Here is a 19,701-nt window from a genome sequence, read left to right as displayed (position 1 = left end):
TCTTGAGCCATCAGTGAGATCAATAGAAGTGTTTTCCCAGAGAGAGAGACCTCAGAGTAAGACTAGTCCCTGCTACAAAGGTTTAGGGGGATTGGGAGGTGAAGGCGTGGATAGCTCACCTCCTGCCCTAGGGGATTATGGGAAGAAGAAGGGAGACACAGGCTGTAGAACAGGTAGTGAGGCTGTGAGAACCTTGCGTCATCCCATCCTCTCCAAGGCTGATGTCCCGAAGGAGGAAGGTCATCGTATCAGTAAGAGGAGGGCAGACAGCAAAGGGGCTTTTGTTCCTTCCTTGTTTATGGCACTAGCACAGTTATAATGAAAAAATACATTTGTATAATTTTGTGGGTTTTTTTTTAAGATTTTATTTATTTATTCATGAGAGACACAGAGCAAGAGCGAGAGAGGCAGAGACCCAGGCAGAGGGAGAAGCAGGCTCCATGCAGGGAGCCCGACGCGGGACCTGATCCTGGGACCCCAGGACCACAACCTGGGCCAAAGGTAGCACTACAACGCTGAGCCCGCCCTAATTTTCTGTTTAATGACTTTCTTTTGCACTTGTCCATAAGCTCGGAAGAATCTGTCTCGTGATTGTTTAGTAGAGCCACGCACACAGCAGATATCAAAAAAAGAGAGGGAGATGAGCAAAGAGACATCTGAGGTAGAGCGCCTGACTCCTTAGGGTCTGTCTGGCAGGTGAGGAATCTAGAGGTCCTCAAATACCCTTAGGGGCTGCCGAAAACAGACACAATTCAGGCTGAGAAACTCGCCACAAGATATCACCATGCGGGGTGAGGCCAAGAAGCCCTGTTGCTGGAAACTCCAGGTGGGATGGGGGGCGTCTGGGATGGGCGGCTACACTTCCAGGAGATGCCCAGCAGCCGGTATGGGGGGGTAGGGCCAGGTCCCAAGGGTGATCCTAATCAAACTCAGAGAAGAGACTGAGATACGTTAACCGCCACCCCCTGCGGGATACTCTGAAGGCGACCAGCCCCAGCCCCCTTGGTGGGCACCAGCCTGTCACACCTGAGCACAGGACCAGGTGGCCTGCAGGAGAGACAGCAGCGGGACAAGAACCAGGCCAGGCCCAGCCCTGTCTCCATCGTGCCAGTGAGATGCGGGCTTCGTCTACAGCTGGATGCCACATTGAGGAAAGTGAGGGAAAGGGGAACTCCAGCTCTCGTAGGACCTTTAGCTTTCAACCAATAGAACGTTTAGTCAACACGGAATATTTTAAGTCAAGTGCGCTCATCAGGAAAGTTCATGTGCAGGGCGCCTGGGTGGCTCAGTTGGTTAAGCGCCCGCCTTCAGCTCAGGTCATGATCCAGGGTCTGGGATGGAGCCCCCCACTAACCCTGACCCTAACCCTGCTCAGTGAGGAGCCTGTTTCTCCGTCTCCTTCTGCCGTTCCCCACCGCCCCCCCACCCCGGGCTTGTGCTCTGTGCCTCTATTTCTCTGTCAAATAAATAAATCACATCGTAAAAAGGATTTTTTTGGTCCATTTTAAAGTGCATTGTAGGAGTGTCTGGGTGGTTTAGTTGGTTGAACGTTGGACTCTTGGTTTTGGCTCAGGTCACAATCTCATGGTTTTGAGATCAAGCCTTGGAGTCAGGCTCTGGGCTTAGCAGATGATCTGCTTCAGATTCTCTCTCCCTCTCCCTCCTACTCTTTCCCTCTCTCTCAAATAAATAAATAAACAAAATCTTTTTAAAAGTTTTAATTATTTTTTATTTTTTAAAGATCTCTGCTCTAGTAGCCTACTGTCGTTGGTTTGCTGCTGAGCACCAGGCCTACCTTTCCTGTGCATACTACCCAAGTGATTCCAGAAAAGGATGGGCTTGGAGGGGATCCTTGGGCTGCTTCAGAGTTAAGCTCAAAGGCGCAGCCTCCAGCTTCCAGCTGGGGGTCAGGTTCCTTCCCTTCCTGTAGACACTCAGGGAGCAGCAGGACCCGGAATGCAAAACTCGAGTCTATGGTCCTTGCCCAGGAGTGTTGGTGGGGGGGGTCAGGTCCCTGGGGGACGAGATATTTAAGCTGAGACCTGGGGGCGAGTTAGGCAAAGTTGGAGGTGGAGGCAAGCATTGCAGGAATGTGAAGGTCTATCTGGTGTGTTGGTGCAAAATAGTCCTTAGGGCACAGAAAAAGTGCTCATCATGGTCCCTCACTTCCTCGCTCTTCAGAGCAAAATCCGTCACTTCGGAGACCTCAAAACCTTACTGTTGTCCTTGATTTCAGACAGGTAGCCCTGCTTGGAAGGCAGGGAGTGGCGGCCAAACCTGGCACCCTGGCTGCCAGCCAGCTGCCCTGCAGATGTATGACGAGCTCGCATGCGACTTGGGCCAGTGGGTGCAGCAGCCAAGCAGCGACCAGTCCCCGTGGTGAGTGCCCGAGGCCAAGTGGGGGTCTCCGTGGGTCCAGGTGGCGCCATGGAGAAGCTGAGGGGAGCCACCGCTTTGTCCCCTGGAAGAGGCACCGATGCGCGTATCCAGAAATGTTGGCTGGCGGCTCGCGGGGCTCCAGTTCTGAACTCTGGGTCTCAGGTTAACGCAGCTGCTTTCAGGCTGTGACGGTGAGCAAGGCCGGCACGTGCCTGGCGCGGCGGGTGTCGTGTCCTGTCCTAGTGGCGGGGCCTGGGCGCGTGTGGCAGGGTACCCGGGGACGCCCCTTAAGATGCTTCCTGGTGTTGTGCGACTCATGTTGAACTCAAGAGGAAGGGGTGGGGATGTGTCGGTGCAGTGCCCATCCCCGGAGTCCAGGCTCTGCTGCGTCGGATTTGGGAAGGCCTTCCATTTTCTTAGAAAAATGTTCATTGTAGAAAATTTTGCTGGGTTTCTGCTGTTTAGAGTCAGGCCACCCTGTGTAATCCTAGATCCTCTCCTTAACCTGTCCCTCCTGCAGAGCCCAGTAGCCGCGGCTGCCCTTGGGGTGCGCAGCCCGTGTTGGAAGAGGCCTGGGGTGTCCTGTGGAGGGAGCCAGGCTTCTGCTCCCCACTCCCCGCAGCTCGGGGTCCTTGCTGAACCACCCTGGGACGAAGCGGAGCCCACCTGCGGCCTTTCCCTGGGTCGTGGCCCAGAGGTCATGGCCCCCTTCCCTGGGAGGGACCCGGCTGGGCCCTTGCGCCCACATGGCCCCCCAGGTGGCCCGGGCATGACCCCTGCACCTGTGACCCAGTCCGCACAGGAGGTTGACCTGGAGTGTCCGGCCGGGCCACAGAGGCCTACCTGTACCCCCATGGTGGGGACGACCCCCAGGCAAGGGGCAAGGGGGCCGCAGCTCTCCCCGGAGCCTCCAGAGGGACACCAGGGGCCCCCCGGCCCAGCCCCGGCCTCCAGAGCCCGGCCAGAAGCTGCCTCTGCTGTTGAGGTCAGCAGCTGTGGTGTCTTCGAGAGGCGGCCTGCAGCGGGGCAGACAAGCCCAGAGGGAGGCCTGATCCGGCCTCCAGCCTCCACCCTCCACCCAGGGAGGCCTTTTCCACCCCAGTATTTCTTTCCGAATCCAAGTAAGCCTCCCGCTCTCCCCTTGAAGCTCTCACCCCGAGCTCCGCTCTCTGCAGACTGACTGGTTTGGCTCTGCTGGTGTCACACCTCAAGCTGTGTGTTTTGCCCCATTCCCCTGAGCCCATAGTCCCTGCCTCCAAATAACCCTTCATTGTTTAGGAAAGTGCTTGCTCTCCCTCCCTCCCTCCCTCCCTCCCTCCCTCCCTCCCTCCCTCCCTCTCCGTCTCTCCCCTCCCACCTCCACTCCTGTGGGGCTTGATCCTAAAAGCCACTTAGATGCAGCTCAGGGCACCCACGTGCCCCACAGGCCCCCCCTGCACCCTCAGGTCATCGTTGCTTTGTCAGAGGCGCTGTGGAAGTGGGGCCTAGGATGCAGGGAGAAAAGGAAGATGGTCTTTTCTGACTGAAACACCCTAAATGCAGCAACAGGAGCCGCACTGGGCCTTGGCCCCGGCGACTACTTTGAAAGAGCCCGTGGGTGAGGGTGAGAACTGGAGAATTTGAGAACCCCAAACAAGCCAGGTCAGGCCTTTCTGCACCAAGGCCTCCCGGGGCTTCCAGGAGAAGGGCCGTGAAGGTAGAGACTCCAGGAAGACCCGAGGAGGGCCCACGGGGTCCCGGGGGAGCGCAGAAGGCCGGGCCCAGCAAAGTCCCGCCCAGACGCCAAACCTGGCCCGCTACCTGCTTTTATGAATAAAGTTTTATGGGAACACAGTCATGTCCTTTTACGTGCACATGTCGGTGGCTACTTCTTGCACTAGGAGAGCAGAGCTGAGTAGTTCCGACAGAGACTACATGGCACGTAAAGCCTAAAGTATGTAGTATTTTGCCCTTTACGACAAAAAAAAAAAGCAACCAGCCCTTGTTGTGATGAAACTGTAGCAGCAGGCTCAGGTAGGGAAAGCAAACTCTAGCAGTGAGAAATAGCAGAAGTTACTAGGGTATTAAGGTCTTAGGGCTGCCACGGCAAATTTTTATGAGCCGGGTGGCTTAAATCACAGAACTTTATTCTCTCGGAGTTCAGGGGGCCACCAGCCCCAAACCACAGTGTCTGCAGCGCTGAGTCCTCGGAGGTTCTGGAGGAAGGACAGTCGGTTCCACGGAGGCGGCCCGCAGTCCTTGCCCCCCCTCTGCTTGGAGACTCAGAGCTTCAACCTCTGCCTCTGTCTTCCCACTGTCTTCCGTTGTCTCCATTTCTCTTATGGGGACACACCAGTGAATTTAGGGCCCCTTCCAAATCCACAGTGATCTGATCTTGGGGTCTGTAACTCAATTATATTCACAGAGACCCCTTTTCCCGATAAAGCCACCCACTCACAGGTACCGGGCGTTAGGACTTGGACATAACTTTTTTGAGGGACACAACTCAACTTATGGCACTGCCACCCATAAAAAAATGTTAGGCACCTGGGGGAAGAGGAGGCGGCTTGAGGAGCTTGAGCCAGCTGGGACCGTTGCCCGTCCACCCTTGAACGTGGACTCGGAGGACAGCGATTACATATTTAATTTAATTTTGACATAGTTTTTTTTTTTTTTTTTTACATTTTATGAAATATGTTAAATATGCAGGCAACCCCGGCTCTATTTGTTGGTCTACATGGACAAACTATGGGGGATTTAAGCCACTATAGCTCGAAAAGCAGCAAAGTGAGCAAAAGGCAGACCAGGGGGAGGGGGGGACAGGGAAGTGGGGGAGGGGGAGAGGACGAAGAGGGGGGAGAGGATGGGGAGGAGGAGGAGGAGAGGAGGAGGAGGAGAAGGAGGATGAGGAGGAGGGGAGGAGAGGAGGAGGAGGAGGGAGAGGAGGATGGGAGGAGGAGGAGGATGGGAGGAAGAAGAGGGGGAGGAGGGGGAGAGGACGAGGAGGGGGAGAGGACGGGGAGGATGAAGAGGAGGGAGAGGAGGAGGAGGGTGGGGAGGAGGAGGGGGAGGAGAGGATGAGGAGGAGGGAGAGGAGGAGGAGGGGGAGAACGAGGAGGAGGAGGGAGAACGGGGTAAGGGGAGGAGGGGGAGGGGGAGGAGGGAGAGGAGGAGGAAGAGGAAGGGTGAGAGAAGCTCAGGGCCAGAAAAGTCGGTTCCTGCAGCCTCCGTGTTGAGTCGGAGCGAGGAGCAGCACCTTGAGGCTCTCAGACCCCGCGCCGGGGAGGCGGTGAGGTCCTCTCCCGTCTGCAAAGGTCTCCTCTGTCAACTTTCTTCTTCTCTCATCACGACCCGAGCTGGGGCAGTAGGTGTTGCTCTCCGTGTCTCACCTTGTCCTTTGTGTCCTTCTCTCCAGATCCCGCCGGGCAGACACAGCTGGGGGGGCGGGGGGATGGCAGCTGGACCCTCTCGTGCTGGAAGCCCTCCCCCTGTCCTGACCCGAGGGGGCAGCAGGGAGGGCGAGGAGCCATCAGGGTGGCACCCCATCGGGGGAGAGTCTGGGCCCAAGTGACAGGTCTCCTAGACGACTGATCCCTATTGGCGCTAAACCCAAGCTCCAGAGGGTGAGTTAGGAAACCAGGGGACTGAGCCACGAGGGACCCTGAGGGACCCCGAGGTGGTGAGGCCCAGGCGGAGAGGTGACCTGGGCTGATGTGGCTCTGCCTGGCGCCTCGGCCTGTGCCAGCCTCTCTCTGGCCTCTGGGAGCCGGTGCACAGTGGGCCTGGGCCTCTTCCTAATTGTGAGAGGTTCCCTGAGGATTCACACCCATGTCACCCTTTGTTTATTCATTCCTGGTTTGTGACAGTTTCCTGCTTTCATCAAACCCAGAGGGCGCCAGGTAGCTCAGTGGGTTAGGGGTCAGGTCAGGATGTCAGGGCAGTGAGACTGACCCCGGTGTGTGGGGGGTGGCTCCGGGCTGGCCCCGCTCACTACTTAAGACTCTCCCCCTCTCCTGCTGCCCCGACCCCATCTTAAAAAAAAAAAAGAAAAAAGTGCCCCATAAAGGAGCATGCCCTGGGACTAAAGGGCACAGTGTGAAGAATACAGTCAATGATACTGTGACGGCAACGAAACAGCCGATGGGAGCCACACTCGTGTGCACACAGCACGACGTATCAGCTTGTCCAACCACTAAGCTGTGCACCTGATGTTAGTGTCAACTGTACTCAATTTTTGAAAAATGTCCATAATAATGATTCTTTTAAAAGAAGAAAGCACTTCTTTCTCTGAATGTATCATTGGGAGGTAAAGTTTTTCCTCTTTTAGGGTTTCTGGTGGGGACTAAGGAAACACTGATTTAACAGGAGGGGCGCCTGGGTGTCTCCGTCCATTAAGCATCTGCCTTTGACTCAGGTCAAGATCTCAGGGTCCTGGGAAGGGGCCCATGCTCAGCAAGGAACCTGCTTCTCCTTCTCTCTGTGCCCCCACCCCCCTCAAGTGCATTCTCTTTCTCTCTCTGTCTCAAATAAAATATTTTAATTTTTTTTAGAAAGGTAGATTTAACAGGAGAAATGTGTACTCATTATATTTACGTGTCCATGCAAGCCCTCATGGAAAACATGTGGACCCAAAGAAGTGAGAAGGCCTAAGTGCTTACAGAGTAGATCAAAAAAAAAAAAGAAAAACAATTGTGGAAAAGTAACTAAAATATATGGAGACTAAGGGACGCTGAGTTATTTTAACAGCCTCGACACCCTTCTCTGGTGGTTAAGAATGTCTCTTCCTCCTGGCACAAGGAGGGCACCTTTCTCGTGGGGATTTGATCTCAAGCTTTCAGGGCAAAAGGAAGGTTAGAATGCCCTTCTAATAGCTGCTGCTTTCAGGTGCTTTTAACTCAAAATAATGGATATGCCAAAGCAGCATATTTTGGGGTGGGATGTCCTGAACTTTCTCAGCACCTACCTGTTCCTCTGGGACTATGGTCTTGTTCAAAAAAAATTTTTTTTGAAGATTTTATTTATTTATTCATGAGACACAAAGAGAGAGAGGCAGAGACAGAGGCAGAGGGAGCAGCAGGCTCCATGCACGGAGCCCGACGCGGGACTCGATCCCAGGACCCTGGGGTCATGCCCTGGGCCAGAGGAAGATGCTCGACTGCTGAGCCCCCCAGATGGCCCATGTTCAAAAATTTTCTAAATATTTATTTATTTATTATTATTATTATTTTTGGAGTTCAATATACCAACATATAGCGTATCACCCAGTGCTCATCCCATCGAGTGCCCCCCTCAGTGTCAAATTTTTTAAATAAAATTCCAGGGGATCTCTGGGTGGCGCAGAGGTTTGGCGCCTGCCTTTGGCCCAGGGCGCGATCCTGGAGACCCGGGATTGAATCCCACGTCGGGCTCCCTGCATGGAGCCTGCTTCTCCCTCTGCCTGTGTCTCTGCCTCTCTGTCTCTCTCTGTGTGACTATCATGAATAAATAAATAAAATCTTTAAAAAAAATAAAAATAAAAAAAAAATAAAAAAATAAAATAAAAATAAAATAAAATAAAATTCCAGCATGTGGTGATTCGCAGGCCAGTGCACGGCCTGGGGAGTCAGAGGTCTGAGTTCGCGTCTCAACATTATCCCACGTCAAGCAGTTGGCTTTTCTGGGCCTCCTTCTCTTCACTGATGGGGGGGGGGGGGGGGGTGAAAGGACACGCACCATGGGAAAGCAGTTCTAGGAGGTTCTAGGAAGTCGGCAGCAGGGCCTCCCTGCAGCGTTGCTCCCGCCCCGGGTCTGGGAGCCCGGCTGGTGTTTGGGAGGGTTCCCACTGCTCCCTAAATGGGAGGCACGGCTCATTGTGCCTCAACGGTTCGCAAGACGATGTGCTTTATGCTGAACCTCTGCTTCTCCTTGGGGAGCCTGAAATTCCAGGCCATGCCAGGCAGAGAGGGTCCATGCGGCCAGGCCCCTGTAGACGCCTGAGCTGGGCCCCTACGGAGCTCGCCTCGCGCGTCCCATGGGCTCACACCTCAGTGCCGGGGACTAAGGACACCCTGTGACACCCAGGACTTGGAAGCTTGCACCTGGTTGTCTCCACGGTGACCCCCATGTGTCTTTTGCTGATTTTGCTTCGCATCCATTTACTGTAATAAATGTGAGCCTTGGGTAGGATCGTAGGCGGCGGTGGGGCTGGATTCAAGACCTTCCTTGTTCAGGCTGCTCTAAGAAAATGCCAGAGTGAGCGGCTCACAGACAACAGGAATTTACTTCTCCCGGGGCTGGAGGCGGGGATGCCAAGGCCAAGGGGCCAGCGCGGTGGTGCTCTGGCCAAGGCGCCCCTCGTCGTTCATATCTGGCACCTTCTCGCTGGGTCCTCACATGGTGATGGGTCAGGGATCTCGGCAGGTCTCTCTCTCTCTCTCTCTTTTTTTTTTTTTTTTTAAGATTTTATTTATTCATGGAAGACACAGAGAGGCAGAGACACAGGCAGGGGGAGAGGGGGGCCCAATGCGGGACTCGATCCCGGGACCCCAGGTCACACCCTGAGCCCCCCAGACACCCCTGCAAGTCTCTGTTTATATGAGGCCCTAACTAACCAATGGGCTCCGTACCACCGGGCACCGTTACCAAAGAGGGAAAAATCCCATGCCCAGCGCGGAATAGCCATAGGCTCTGTTATAAGGCCCTGATCTCACCCATGACGGTTCTCCTGTGACAGAGGCACCTGCCAAGGGCCCCACCTGCTAATAGGATCAGCTTCGGGGTTAGGACTTGGTCTTAGTGAAGTCCCCTGTGGGCTGTTTCTCGTCCTTCCTTCCCCTTCTCTCCTGTTCCTCATCAGCAAGTTCGAGGACCGGCCTTGGGAGAGGCCCAGGGGACCAGACGGGTCAAGTCAGAATTCCCTGTGGCACGTGGGGAAGAGGAAATGACAGGGATCCTCCAAGCATTACTTTTGTTGGGACACACGTCGGAATTCCTGTCTTCGATGGCAAAGCAGTCAACCTGAGGGTCTCCCTCCTTTGCTGCGGGTGCCCCGAACCCTCTGGAACATTCCCCTCCGGAACTGCCTCCCAAAGCCCTGGCGGGGGACTCTTCTGTGTCCCTTTGTGGTGGCCTCCACGGAATGCAGCCTCTATCTGCCAGCCCCCCCACCCCCGGCCGGCCGCGGGGTTCGCCTCTGGGAAGGTCCAGGCCTCCAGGGCCCTGAGCGGAGAGCTGAGTGGCCGGGGCTGCCCGCAGGCCTCCTGGTGATGGGCCACAGGGTCCAGGCCCCAGGCCCCCCCCCCCCACCGCTGTAGAAGGAGGGCGAGCAGGAGGGCGAAAGAGGAACAAGAGCAAAAGACAGAACAAGAGCAGAAGGGGGGGGGGAGAAGGTAAGACAGAAGGGAGGAAGGAGTAAAACAAGTGAACCCTTCTCGAAAGCGGAGGAAGAGCTTATGACTCAGAGTCTCCAGCCTCTGAATGCAGTTAAGTGACTTTGCTTTACAGGATCCCAGGCACCTGATGAAGGGGGTGGGAGAGTGTAGGAGGGTTGGTGGGGGGGAGGGCGTGAAGAGGGACCGCCCAGAGACGCTGGTTTTGGGTGTGATTATTCACTAAGGGCAGCCTGTGTGGCTCAGCGGTTTAGCGCCTTCTTTAGCCCAGGGTGTGATCCTGGAGTCCCAGGATCGAGCCCCACGTTGGGCTCCCTGCATGGAGCCTGCTTCTCCCTCTGCCTGCGTCTCTGCCTCTCCCTCTCCTCTGTGTCTTTCATGAATAAATAAATAAAATATTTTTTAAAAATAATAATAATTAACTGGATATCTTAAAAAGGATACAAAAGATCACAAAAAGCTCCTGCAGACGTTAAAATGTTTATCACTGGTGGTCATTTCATAAAATTAAAATCTCTAAGAAAATTGTGAAAAATAAGATTTTAATACACTTATCATCTTGATAACCTTTGTACAGGTAGCTCCTTACCTAAGGTGGTTCAATTTGATGATTTTTCAGCTTCACAGTGGTGCAAAAGCGATACGCATTGCGTAGAAACCATTCTTTGGTCTTCGCCCAAGCTCGCCATGCTCTCTGTTCCATCTCATGATGTTGGGCTGAGGCCGCAAGGCCGAGCTCCCGGGCAGGTAGGGTCAACAACTCACAACCATCCTTTCCTTGTACCACCATTCTGTGTTTCACTTTCAGTACGGTAGTCAGTGAACTCCGTGAAATACTCAATACTTTATTATTAAAATGGCTTTGTTTGGGGCACCTGGGGGCTCAGTCCGTTAAGCATCTGCCTTCAGGGATCCCTGGGTGGCTCAGTGGTTTAGCGCCTGCCTTTGGCTCAGGGCCTGATCCTGGAGTCCCGGGATCGAGTCCCGCGTCGGGCTCCCTGCATGGAGCCTGCTTCTCCCTCTGCCTGTGTCTCTGCTTCTCTCTCTCTCTCAACCTGTGTCTCTCATGAATAAATAAATAAATAAAATCTTTAAAAAAAAAAAAAAAGCATCTGCCTTCGGTTCGGGTCGTGATCCCCAGGTCCTGGGATGGAGCCCCACAAGGCCCGCATCTGGCTCCCTGCTCAGTGGGGAGCCGGCTTCTCCCTCCGCCCCAGCTCAGCTCATGCTCTCTGTTGCTCTCTCTGTCTCTCTCTCAAATAAGTACATTTTTTTTAAAAAATGGGCTTTGTGTGAGAGGATTTTGCCAGCTGGAGGCTCCTGTAAGTGTTCTAAAGAAGCACGTGTAAGGCGGGGGCTCAGCTAAGCTGTGGTGTTCGGTAGGTTAAGGGTGCCAAATGCATTTTTGCCTTATGATATCGTCAACTTGCGGCGGGTTCGTTGGGACACTGGGGAAGAGCTGTGCTTAGTTTTCATCTGAAGGAGACCACATCCGGCTGCATAGTAGGATTATCTGGGGAGATCTTGTTTGTTTTCGAAACCCTGATGCCCAGGCAGCAGCCCCGGCCAATAAATGAAAACCTCCCAAGGGCGGAGGGTGCATGGGGATCCCGAAGCACCCCAGGTGATCCCAATGCTCCGGCAAAGTGGGGATCCACGCACTTGGTCGTCCCTGATGAACCCCATTTTCATCACCCCCCTCCCCCCCATTAGAATCCCTCCCTCCTCTGTACTCAAAGGAGAGCACGTAGCAAAGTGCATCCTTGCCGGTGGGGTCCTGGTTTCGCGGTGCTCTGACCATCCCCAGCAGCCCAGGGACAGGACGACACACGACCCGGGCTCCTCGGGCACGGAGAGGGCTGCGGTGGCTCCTTTAGCCCCGCTGCGCAGCTCTGAGTCACCTGGCACTCGGCCAGCCGCAAGTCTCAGAACCTGATGTTTCAGATTCTTCTCCAATAGATATTTTTACCCCTGGAGCCTGGCTGCGGCTGCGGCTGAGTGACTCAGGCCCGGGCCTCTCCCGGGAGGCAGGGGAGGCAGGGGAGGCAGGGGAGGCCAGGCTCCCTGCTTATGTAAGCGCAGGCCGCACGCGGCTGCCCCACCGACGTGATCCAGGCGTGACATCTGTCCAGCACTTTAAATTCAGTGGAGACCAGTTGCTCTTGCCCGTGAACAAGGTCTTTCTGGCACCAGTCTCGGTGTTCGGCACCTTCAGTCATAAACCCGTCTCATTTTAGAAACTTAATATATCCATCCAGTCGCAAATAATGATAAAAAAATCCAAATTTGAAGTGGAGGTTGAACCATCTGCCCCCTGGGCTGCTTCACAAGACGGCAGGGAGCCGTGGACGGTGGTCCCCCTGTTCTCCCCTTTCAGCCAGTGCCCCTGTGCCACCTGCGATTGCTCTCCGGCGGGGCTCAGGCGGGGCCTTCCCTTGGCCAATGCCAAGTGGGGTCCCTGGAGGGCTGGCAGGGGTTGCACATGGGGTCCCTGGGGGGCTGGCAGGGGTTGCAGCGGAGTCTTCACTCCTGCGGGTGTGCAGTGGGTCCTTTGGAGGTTCCTCGTGGCTCTTGCCACCTCCTTGACCTGGGATGGTTGATCTCCATGCTTGGTGGCCACCTGTCATGCTTCCTTCACTCCGAGGTACACCTGAAAAGGGGAGGCTCTTTAGGGGCCCCTGGGGGGCTCCACGGTTGAGCGCCTACCTGCCTTGGGCTCAGGGTATGATCCCCGGTCCTGGGATCGAGTCCTGCATTGGGCTCCCCTAGGGAACCTGCTTCTCCCTCTGCCTGGGTCTCTGTGTGTCTCATGACTAAATAAATAAGATCTTTAATAAAATCTTTAAAAAAAGAGAAGGCTCTTTTAGCTGGGGTGTCTGCCCCTCCAAACAGCACCATGGGACCAAGAAGACTCCCACATTGTTCTTCCTCCCGACCCACCGTGGTGCATGCTGCCCTCACGTAGTGCTTGCCTGCCCTCGATCTGGGGTCAGGCCCCCGCCACGCAGCAGCAGCAGCACCTTCCTGGCTCCACCATCGAGGCAGGGGCCCTAGAGCTCCTTGGCGAGAGTCGGATTCCGTTCGCAGGCCACGTGGCCTTCCTCAGGCCTGGCTGAGGGATCAGTTGTCTTTGCCTCCCAATCACAGGGAGCACTGCAAGCTGTCCAAGGAGTTGCCTTGAAGCCTCCGTCTTCAAGGCCCACCCCCACCATCTAGGAGGTGCACCTCACTATCTCAGCTCAATCTTTCTAGAAGCAGAGCCTGAAATGGGGATTCTTAAGGGATTCCTCGAGAAAATGTTCTCGTTAGAAGAGGAGTGACAAAAACAAGCTGCAGTTTGGGAAAAGGCGAAGGTGGGCAAGAATGCGGCCCCAGCTGGAGACTAGTTTCCATCTGATCCCAGAGGGGAAACCCTACAGCTCAACGTACATCACAAGGAAAGTCCCGCCTTGAGGCAAGCAGTTCAGTTCACATCCTCTGACAGCTGGGCCAGGGTTTGCTGAGGTGCTTGGGTGGGGTGTGCAGGGTGCAGGGGATCCCTAGCCCAGGACAATTCTCCAGAGAAGGAGGCAACTGGATGTTGTCGTGGGTGCTGAAGGGGGGTGGGCCCGTTGGTCACGGGGATTGGGAAGGGCACTGACAGGATCCGCTCTGTCTGTCTAGTTTCCTCAATCTTGTCTTGACCTCCTGGAGCCCGTCAAGGATTATGGAACAGATTCTTGGAGCCACTGCCTTGTGGACGTACTGGGGAGCGGGGGTGTCTGTCCCACCCACTTGGAGATCTGACGTCTGTCATCTTGCCTCCTCGCCCAGGGAGAGGCAGGGAGCGTTCCCTTCTGAAGTTGCCTCACTCCGTGGAGTGTGTGGGTGTTTACTGTGCACCAGGGACCCAGGGCCTGGTGCCCCCATTCTACGGGGCAGAGCCCAGAATGGTGAGTGAACTCAAAACCATGCTGAGCACCTTCCCTGTAGGATGGGTCTGTGCTCCTCATCCACTTTCCCTCCACAGGCCCCACTGGAGACGTGGCTGGTGGGAAAGGGCGCCTTCCCTGTCCTGGAGATGGAGCACAGGCCACGGGGACTAACCCAGGACCTGCTCAAGGAGAGTCAGCGGGCCTAACGAGCCACAGAGAATGGCTTCCAGAGTCCCCCTGACTAAGCTGAGGCTTGGGCAAGTTTCGGGGGGTCGTGCCGAGGCATCAGGAGCTGCAGGGAGAGCCCAGAGAGGCACCGGGAGCTGGCCGGGCATTAGGGCACCCACACCCTGGAGAAGCCCCAGGGGGAGGGACCACCACACCCCAGAGGAGCCCTAAAACGGCTGGCGTTAGGCAGGGCTGAGGGCTAACGCGTGGGGCCCACCGTCGGCTGGTTCTCCGGGCCTGTCCTTCCCTCCTCTCCCCTGTTGCACAGCAGGACGGCCCCACAGTCCGGCAGGGCAGCACCACCCGGGACTGGGCGACGGGCACCATCTAGTCTGCTGGGTCCCAGGGCCACTTCAGTCTGTCTTACCCACCTGCGCGGACCCCACAGGTACCTGGGCTTGGGACTTCCCAGGGTCACATAGCTAGTGACAGATGGGGGTCGGGCCCATGTCAAAGCTGGAACTTCACAGGCGCTGGCAGGAAACGGTAGAGAGGCCAGGGCCTACGAGACCCCCCAGCCTGGCCCAGAAGTGATGTCTGGAGTTGAACCAAACTGAGATAAGCCCTCAGCCAGCCTGGCAAAGCCCAGTTCTGGTGACCATACAGAAGGGACAGGTGATAGACACGAGTCCAAGACTGGTCTGCAAGATGTGGGGGTTCAGGGTCTTGCGCTTGTCCCTGGAAAAAATTGGCATGGGTTAGCAAGGCCGCGGGGCTGGCGGTGAGGACAAGGATCCCAATCCCAGTTTGGAGGAATAAGCACTGGTCCGAAAAAGGCAGAACTTACTCCTGGAAGAAGACCTGAAAGATCCAGAAAGCTCTAAGTTCAGAATACTTGAGAGCAGGACGCTGCTGGACGCGGGGCCTAAGGTCAGGCCAACCGTCGGAGGGGGCGGCCTTGGGCAGAGTCCCCTGGGCTCCGCAGCTTCTTGCTTGCTGGGTCCTAGAGCTTGGGTGAGGCTGGGGGGGTCGGCCGAGAGCTTAGTGTGGAGAAGGGGGGATTCCAGGGTCCAGGTTTTTTTTTTTTTTAGATTATAAAAAACTTTCTCTTTAATCAAGGCTTTTAAACATGGAACAGATTCCTTGAATAAAATGAAAAGTCTCCAATATATTGAAACATAAACCACCATACATACACCTGGCAGGAAAAAAAAAAACTGCAAGTTTACACAATCCCCGTGACAGCCATGGCCTATCGTCAGATGCTTCCTCTATGTACCAAGTGTGCTCTGCTGGGTACACAGCTCAGCTGAGGCTGCAGCCCAAAGAGCACTCAACTGGCCGGGCCATGGTGCTGTTGGCTCTGCTCAAGCAAAACAGTCAGCAGCACAAACAGTGTACTGAACATCCTTTAAATATCAAAGTGAGAAAAGAAGGCAACATAATGATGTTATCAGGAAGATGACCTGATAACCTGGAATGGTTCCACGCCAGCCATACCCTCCCTGCCAGCCTCTTGGCCAGGCGGCTCACCCGCCGCTTCTCAGGCGCCCGCAAACCCAACCTTCACGGTGGAAGCTGACTCTGCCCTGCACCTGCGCTCCCCCCGTCTCCTACGTCTAACACCAGGGCTGCAGCAAAGCAGAGAGAGAGTTCTGGGAATTCTTGGGCTTGGCAGCAGGTGGAACGAGGAGCTCACCGTGCTGTCCAGTACCATGTGCAACAACAACGGAGGTGCTTGGCAGCTGTTTAGTGGACACTGAGGTCGATGAAAGAGCCCAGTGGTACAAGAAGGGGGAAAAACAAGTGACAGCTATGGAGACAGGTGGTGAAAGACAAGTCTTGACAAGACTTGTCTCTGCACCTACAAAGTTTGACTGAAATACTTTTGAAGGTGACGACCTTGGATAATTGTGCCTCACTGTGGCCTGGCTCTGGTGTCCATGGCACGGCTCTTTCTGTTCAATTGTGGGAAGGATACGCTCTTCAATTGGGCAACCAAACCAAACCAAACCCTTAAAAGGTCGTCCAGGCTGAATGCATGATAGTCGCCTATAGTTTCTGGGTCCCTGCTACTGGCCAGGTCCATGCTAGCTGCTTTATGTTTCACTTACTTATCACAACAACCCCAGAAGCTAAGCACTATTATTATCTCTATTTGCATGTGAGGAAACCTGAAGTTTAGAAAAGTGAAGTGAGTTACCCCCATACACAGCCCAGGTGAGAGGTTGAGCCCGATTCAAAGCGGCGTTGCCTGTCCCCAGAGGCTGAGAGTGCAAGCCCTTCCTGGGGTGCCGGCTGACCACCCGCCCCCACCCTCACGGGACTCACGACCGCTCGGGGTGGCCCCACCAAGGAGCCTTAATCTACCGGTGCTGGCGATACAAGGACGGCTTCCTTGTGCCCACGCGGCCCACGCCCTCTGCAAGGAGACTTGTAATAAAACTAGGAGGGCGGCCGAGCATGATACTAGCAGTTCATCAGCGCTTACCGGGTTGCGTACTACTCCAAGCCCTCCGCCTGGACCCTGACATTTAGTTGGTTCCCCAGTTAATCTTTTATTAATAAGTTGATTATAGAGAATTAATATCTTTTCCACATAAACCATATTCTCAACATAGGCACATATATATAAAATACACATATTATATGCAGATACATATAAAACGCTGAAGCGCCGGGCTTCTCCATCACAGCGCCCTTTAATCCCTAAATAGCATGAAACCGATGTGCTCCTTTGAGCCTGAGCTCCCGGGAGTGACAGTCATTTGATAAAGCAAGAAGAAGAGGCTAGAGAGTACTATTAGCCTAGACAGTGTCTTGTCCCCCCCCCCTCCGGGTCGCAGCGTTCTCTGATCCCCCCAGCACACCCATTGCCTTCATGCAGCACAGGTCCTTGGGGTGGCGCGTGCCCTCGCATGTCATACCCACAAAAATGCACCCAACTCCTGCCACGGGCCTCATGATTCAAACCCAGCTTCAATCAAAACTTGCCTTTGTCATTGTAGACATTCCAGGTTGCTCTTTTTTGGAGGAAGAGAATTTGTAGAGAGAAGCAGGAAAGACAGCCCAGGCTGGTGGGAGCGAGGGGGCCCCTCCTCCCGAGCTGGGCAAGTGCCCCATGGAGGGGGTCCCCTTGCGCCGCAGCCGCATCCGCCCTGCGGACAGCAGAGCTTCCTTGTCTGCTCCTGAATCCGAGGCCCCTTACATCCTTCGGACTAAATCTCCAGGAGCATCGGGGGAAACTTTGGACGTAGGAAATCGTGGTGGCGGCTCTTCACTGGGCCTCACTGCAGTGTGTCTGGCCTGTAGTAGAAGCACGCAAGGCTTTAACCGTTTGTCAACCCAGCAATTCCACATCTGGGGGTAGAATTATTATTACTCAGCAATTAGTGAATAAACCCACTAACGTGTTTGTCAACATGCTTTTTAAAATCCGGAAAACAGGCAACAACCTAATTTTCCAAACTAGAAGGTCACTGGAGACTTTTTCCACTGTTTCCTAAAGTGTTAGTTAGAAAGTTGATTTCTAGAAATTATCCTTAAAGGCTGGAGGGGAAGTTGGGGGGAACTGTCCGTTTCTTTTTCTTTTTCTTTTTTTTTTTTTCTTTTTTTTTTTTAATTTATGATAGTCACACAGTGAGAGAGAGAGAGAGGCAGAGACACAGGCAGAGGGAGAAGCAGGCTCCATGTACCGGGAGCCCGACGTGGGATTCGATCCCGGGTCTCCAGGATCGCGCCCTGGGCCAAAGGCAGGCGCTAAACCGCTGCACCACCCAGGGATCCCAACTGTCCATTTCTTAAATAACACGTCACATTTTTTGATGGGGTTTGTTGTTTCTTTAATCGTTTTATAGTTAGAGCCTCAGCTCACCAAGGGCAGGCTCCTAGTGCGCCTAGCAGCAAAGGAGTACATTTTCTGTAAAGACTTAGCTTGAATAATAAATTCAGAAGATTGGTCTGCTCTGTTGTCATGTGCTGGCAATTCTAAGCATTGTCGTTCATAAAGTGCTCTTCCCCCCAAAATCATTTTGTTGGTCTAAGTTTTAAGCAACAGCCGTGGCTACTATATACTTTAAGCAAGTCTACGTAGGCTTCAAGTGGCATAGTGGCATGCCCTGCTCTCACACTTTGAGCTTTGTGTATTGAATGGGGCCTAATTTGGAGAACTAGCAATTATTCAGTGGCTGCATTTCCCTGTCTCCACCCCCCACCCAGGGGTCCCCTCCATCCCATGCAGATTCAGCCACAAAGAGTCTCGGGAGAATCCTTTCCTATTGTTCAGAATCACCTGAACACACTTCAGGTGCACTCTGGTGCTCCCCCCGCCCCCTCGGTACTACCGATTTCCTCATTTAAACAAGAAGACTTGAAAGAAACCATCATAGCCTAAGACTTGAAAAACAAACAAATGAACTAAAGTTGTCTCACTTTAATTCTGACATTCTCTTTGACCACTCAGGGTTTTTTATTTGTATTTAAATTTTTAAAAGTGATAATGAGTGCAAAATGCAAAGTGTGATATTTCTGTTTAGTAAGTGCAAATTTTACTTCCTGCATGAAACACTTTGCTGAATTTAAAGTGCTTTTTTATTTTTTATTTTTTTATTTTTTTAAAGTGCTTTTTAAAAAAAAAACAAACCTGTAACAACTTCTTCTTTTTTAAATTAATGTTTGTTTTAAATCTAAAAAAAAAAATCAAGAAAAGAATTAACATTCCTGATTATTACATGACTATTATTGAAAATAACTTTGTCTTATACAACAGGAGGATGTTAAACACTCATCCGCTCTAAGCGTCAAATACCGTAGGCGTGCCATTGCTTGGGGGAAGAAACCTACTAAGAAACCTAGTGTTACTAAGATTTCTCTGAGACTTGTGAAAATTGTTGGTGGGAAAGCAATTTGCCACTGTGTGTGGTGTGTGTGTGTGTGTGTGTGTGTGTTCTTCCAGAAAAGAAGAAGTCCAGGGTACATGAATATGTAATAATAAATTCCTTCCTTTTGCACAGTTTGTCCCCAGGAGCCCACGGTGCCATCCACGGGCCATCACGCAGGTGGCGGTACTCCTTTTCTCCAGACTTTCAGAAGTAACCGGTGGTTAGTTGGTTACTTGAGGATTGCAAAAGCACCGAGGGAGACATGTAACTTCTACACATCCACGAGCATCTTCCTATCAAAGCAACCTATTGAGGTAGTAGTATGGCATCCTAGGAGAGGCGAAAACATTGGAGAAGCCCTGGACTTTAGTTGTGGCCCTACCAAAATAATTTGCTATTAATTCATCTGAAATATTTACTCATCGTCCACTGTGGAAATGCCGGGAATGCAATGATAGACAAGACAGATACGGTGTTGTCCTAAAGGAAGAGTACTCCCCACCCCCCACCCCCAAAAAGCCAAAGTAAACACACAAATGGATGAAACACTTATTTGTTCTTTTAAGTGCTGTGAAGGAAACAAATAGATGGCTTCCCATTAAGACCAAAATTCTTTTTTTTTTTTTAAGATTTTATTTATTTAATCATGAGAGACCCAGAGAGAGCAAGGCAGAGACCCAGACAGAGGGAGAAGCAGGCTCCATGCAGGGAGCCCGACGTGGGCCTCGAACCGGGACCCCAGGATCACGTCCTAGGCCAAAGGCAGGCGCTCAACCGCTGAGCCACCCAGGAGTCCCAAGACCAAAATTCTTAATATGGTTCCCACAACCCCTCTAAATACACTCACCACTTCTCCCTTGCTGACTCTGTCTCCTCCAGCCACAGCCTCCTTTTAGTTCCTCAAAAGCACCAAAGCCTTCCTGTTTTAGGACCTTGACGAATATTGTCCACCTACACCCGTACTTTGCCTCAGTTCACTCCTAATACATACTTGGACTCTCAGGACCAATATGT

The 19,701-nt window shown here is 53.3% G+C and overlaps 2 long non-coding RNA genes across 2 annotated transcripts; one reads left to right on the top strand and one right to left on the bottom strand.

Moving 5' to 3' along the window:
• Positions 1 to 372: 372 nt before the first annotated feature.
• LOC144281593 (uncharacterized) lies at positions 373 to 19,183 on the top strand. Its single transcript, XR_013350034.1, has 3 exons — positions 373 to 501; positions 2,237 to 2,379; positions 18,820 to 19,183. It is a non-coding gene; the product is annotated as an uncharacterized LOC144281593 (long non-coding RNA).
• Positions 4,487 to 6,112, bottom strand: LOC144281592 (uncharacterized). Its single transcript, XR_013350033.1, has 2 exons — positions 5,748 to 6,112; positions 4,487 to 4,696 (listed from the first exon to the last, which is right to left on the bottom strand). It is a non-coding gene; the product is annotated as an uncharacterized LOC144281592 (long non-coding RNA).
• Positions 19,184 to 19,701: the final 518 nt, after the last annotated feature.

Source organism: Canis aureus, chromosome 13, assembly GCF_053574225.1.
Source record: "Canis aureus isolate CA01 chromosome 13, VMU_Caureus_v.1.0, whole genome shotgun sequence".
Lineage (NCBI taxonomy): Eukaryota > Metazoa > Chordata > Mammalia > Carnivora > Canidae > Canis > Canis aureus.
This window is presented reverse-complemented; position numbering and strand designations above follow the sequence as displayed.